The sequence below is a fragment of the Triticum dicoccoides genome, chromosome 7A (assembly GCF_002162155.2).
Source record: "Triticum dicoccoides isolate Atlit2015 ecotype Zavitan chromosome 7A, WEW_v2.0, whole genome shotgun sequence".
NCBI classification, from domain to species: Eukaryota; Viridiplantae; Streptophyta; class Magnoliopsida; order Poales; family Poaceae; genus Triticum; species Triticum dicoccoides.
The window spans coordinates 65,502,914-65,507,553 of record NC_041392.1 but is presented as its reverse complement, the minus strand read 5'-3'; the positions used below and the strand labels follow the sequence as shown (position 1 = coordinate 65,507,553).

At 52.6% G+C, this 4,640-nt stretch overlaps 1 pseudogene; it reads right to left on the bottom strand.

The window, feature by feature from the left end:
* Nucleotides 1-801: 801 nt before the first annotated feature.
* Nucleotides 802-3,829, bottom strand: LOC119334684 (annotated as a pseudogene).
* Nucleotides 3,830-4,640: the final 811 nt, after the last annotated feature.

The following is a 4,640-nucleotide window of genomic DNA, read 5'->3' as shown; positions in this document are numbered from 1 at the left end:
CAAATAACTTATGTACCCCGGTCTTGATAACTTGGTCGGCGAGGGTGGGGGTGGGGCAAGTCGCTGAAACATGCCACGGTAACTTTTGTGCAAAAAACATGATAACTCATACATGGTAGACCTAATAGCTTATGTACCCGATCCTGGTAAATGTGGCGACTGTGGCGAGGGGGGAGGGGGGGGGGGCAACCCCGGTAATTTCTATGTAAATAGCATGGTAACAGACACATACAAAGTTGATAACTCCCATAGAAATGCCACTGCAATTTTCGACCAGATTTATTTGTTGAAAACATACACCCGGAAATTTCTGTGTAAAAAGCATGATATTACAGACTTGATAACTAATATCTTACGTTTTAAACACCATGTTATCTTTCATCCAAGGGGGGAAAGTTTTTGAAACATTTTCACCAGTAATTCCCGTGTTAAATTGCCATACTTCCCCATGCCTTAACCTTCTTGTACTGTAGTTACCAGCCTTATCATGTTGCTCATACCATAGTTATCACGCTGGTCATGCCAAAGTTACCAAGCCAAACTTTATTTTTTTCTGATATGGCAGAAATAAGGAAGGTTCAGATAGCATTGTTTGTCTACAATAGACAACAACAAAAGTTGGTTTAGTTGGTCATTAGGCTCAACCGCTATTGCATAGACCTGGGTTCAAATCCTATTTCAAGCACTTTTATTTTCTTCTCATATTATGCAACAAAAAACCAAAAAAAACCACTAGCGATTTATTATTTCCATCTATGGTTCTTGAGAGAAGGAAAAAAATCAGTGAAAGCGAGCGTGGGATGATAACGATCGCAACGACTGGTCGTTAGCACAGTTCTTAAAACAACATAATCTCTGGGAACACAATCGTCTGGCAGTGCAGTTCAATAGCAGCAACAACAACAAAAAACCTCCACACTCCAGCGCAACATAACAGAGAGCACAATAGGCGCACACCTGGGACATTCAGAAAATACAGGACCAACTATCTTTATTAGTCGCCGGTTGGCTCCATGATGGCTGGACCGAGCCATCAGGTAGCAAGGGTGGTGGGGAAGCAACTGTCGTGCATGCAGCCGAGCACGTCGCGGTAGTCCCTGTGGATGGTGAAGTTGTCATACACCTTGCCATCACTGCTCCTCTTGTACTCAAACAGAAGCGAGGAGTGGTTGAAGGCCGTGAGCTTGGTGAAGCCGTAGTCTCTATCCCTGAACACGCTCCACTTGGGGACGGCGCTGGTGTAGCCGTTGAGGTGGCTGCCGCCGCCGCCCGCCACCACGAAGATGGTCCCGTTCATGGTGCCCGAGTAGCGGCTCCGCTCGCCGGTGACGCACTGGTTCTGGTAGAGCGGGCAGGTGCGCTCGTAGTTGTGCACGTGGCCGAAGATGGCAAGGTCGACGCGGTGCCGCTGCCACAGCTTCTGCAGGCTCTCCCGCCCCTCGGGCTCCTCGAAGGAGCCCTGCTCAGCGTACCACTTGTTGGAGGAGTATCCGAGCACACGGTGCGCCGTGAAGATGAGCCATGGCTGGTGCTTCCGGTCCACCGTGGAGAGGCACTCCTCGATGAACTTGTGCTGCGGCGTCCCCTCCCGCCAGTCGTGCTCCGAGTCCGCCACGCAGAACCGGAACATCCCGTAGTCCACCTTGTACCTTGAGACGATTGTAATTCACAACCCATTTCGCCATTCAGTTCATCTGAAACCCATCACCTCTGGTTTCCTAGTATAGCTATGAGCTTTGCTACGTATGATTCGATTTTTTGTACGTACCAGAAGTTTGCTCGGTTCTCGGCCGGGTAGTAGTACATGGTCTCGGCGAGCACGCCGCACTCGCCGCCGGAGTCCTCGACGTCGAAGAAGCCGCCGGTGTCGGGCCAGTCCCGCTCGTGGTTGCCGCTGGCGATCATGTAGGGCTTCCGGGCGCTGATGGGGGCGACCTGCGCGGTGAACTGGTCCCACTGCGAGATGTAGCCGTTGGCGTAGGGCAGGTCGCCGATGTGGAAGACCATGTCGAAGTTGTCCAGGTCTCTAACCAGCGCGTCCGTCGTGTTGAGCGACCCCGGCTGGTAGTTGGCGTACTCGTTCGACCCGTCCCTCTCCGCCTTCCCCATGTCGCCGAAGACGATGACGCGCTGCAGCGAGCTCTGCCCCGGCGTCGGCGGCGCCCGGAAGGTGTAGGGCTTGCCCCACACCACCGTCCCGTCGGGGAGCTCGTGCCCGATCTTGTAGAAGTACTCCTTGTTGGGCCATAGGCCCCGCATGAACGCCGTGTGGATGAACCCCGGGTCCCTCCACCCGATCGTCCGCGCCGGCGCGCCGCACATGCTGCCGCGGTTGAAGGTTAGCGTGCCGGCGGGGGAGCGGGTGGGGTTCCCGGCGCCGGTGCCGGAGGTGACCATGCCCCACTCCACGAAAGGGTAGGCGTCGCCGACGTCGTAGCCGCTGGTCCAGGTCACGGCCATCTCGTCGTGGGTCTTGCCCTGCGCCAGCCGCGGGAACACCGGCGCCTTGGGGTTCTTGAACGGCGACAGCTTCGTCAACCCCACCAGCTTCGGCTGCAAAAAATTGAAGGCACGGCGTTCACGTAGGGCTAGCAGTTGAGATCGTGACAGGGACACATGCAAGGTACAACCATGGAACTAGCTAGCTGTGGTTGCGTACGTTTTCGAGGCCGCCGGTGAAGAGGGCGAAGGAGAAGTCGGAGCGCTGGTTGATGAGCTGGAACTGGATGGTGCCCTTGCCCCAGTAGAGGTAGTTCGCCGAGAAGTTGGCGTACTGATACTGCACTCACAAGTCACACCACACACACAGAGATCGATTCAGCTCAATCATGGTGAGGTGATGAAATCTCAAGAAAATTTCTTGGTCAGCTAATCGACGGACCTTGATAGGCGCCGTGCAGAGCAGCGGCTCGGTGGGGTACCTCCGTGGGTTAGGGCACGAGCCCGAGCTGCATGCGTACACGAGTCAGAGACACACGATAGCAAATCCGTCATATACATCGGTCGATATATGATATGGTGCCAAGGAGGTGCGATCATAGTTACATGAAATCGAGGGGGAGAAGACGGCGATCCAGTCGTCGGTGGCGGGGTTTTGCCAGCCGTATTCCACAGTGACCGTTGCAGTGTCTCCTTCCTGTCACAGGCAGCTCAAAATTCTGAGTTGCTTACATTTTATCTTGTTTTTATTATCTTGGCTCAGATAGAACATTCCACACTTTATTCAGATATCCAAGAACCATCACAAAGTATCTGGCTCTGTGTGCATCTTGGGATCGGAAGGGATTACATTATTCACAGTGACCATTAATTGTAGTGTCTCCTTCCTGTGAGAGGCAGCTCAAAATTTTGAGTTGCTTAGGTATTCTTTAGTTTTTATATCTTGGTTGAGATAGAACATTTGAAACTTTATTCATACCCAAGCGCCATCACAAAGTATCTATCCAGGTTCACTCTGTATAACAATATAACATGTCCTTTGTATCTCAAAATATTTTGCTTGCTTTGTCCTCCTGGATGTAAGATCCAACCCATAAACTAGCTAAACGACAGTTAGCTTTACATACAAACCTGCTGGTCGCCGTCGCCGAGCAGCAGCGCACTCGCGCGCACGTACGCGGAGCCGTGCAGCTCGACGGTGGCCTTGTGGATGGCGATCTTGGACAGCGGCTGGACCCCCGCCTCCGGCGAGGCGCTCGCCGTTGCCGCCATGGCCAGCACCGCCGCCAGGACGGCGACATGCGCCATCCCCATGCCTATGCGTCGGCTGTCACTCACACTCCTTTAGCTAGGCTGCCACCGTGCGTGCTCCAGGGGTGGTGACCGTGAGATCTAGTCCAGCGTACGCCATGCATGGTTGGCATGGCCGGCCTATATATACACGTAACCAAGTGGCAGGACAGGGAGGAAGCGGGAGTCTTTTTACAGCAACATCATTTTATGTTGGAAATTGGTCACTGCTGGATGGTACTACTCGTGGAGCACGCGTTATTATGGTGGCCTCGTGGAGCACGCGCACGTACAGCGCTCATGCATCTCCTGCCACGCAAGTTAATTATTTGATTGACATCGAGATGCAGATGCTGTCGATTGATTCTGGCCAGCCGGCCGGGGCTAGAGTGAGATAGTATCGGTGTGGGTTTGTGTCGTCCGATGAACGCCTATGCAACACAACAAACTCTGCCGAAGGTTCTCTCGTGGAGAGAAACTGATTTCTACCAAACTCAGGTTCAGCGTACTTCTGCTAGAAAGCATGTACTCGATGTTTAGAAGGACGTGGGTAGCCTGTCTCTAAAGCAAAATATGAAGACATGAACACAAGATGGCATGCATGGCAAGTTGGCAACTAGTTCATGCCACCAAAGAAATGTTGAGGTGATGAGAACTGTCTCCCACAATTCTCAAGATCCGATTGAGTGTCCCAATTGGCTCTCGAAGAGAAACATATGCAAGAGTTGGGGGTGAAGAGGCAGCATGCGGTGCTGCAGAGCAAATGATCAAATACAACAATGAGGTGCTGGGATCTCAAACTGATGTCGTTGATGAGCGAAAATGTCAATGTTAACAACAGAGATGCCGGTTTAGATGACGATGAGGAACAAGTGACCTGCGAACTGAGCCAGGATACATGTGAATCCTTT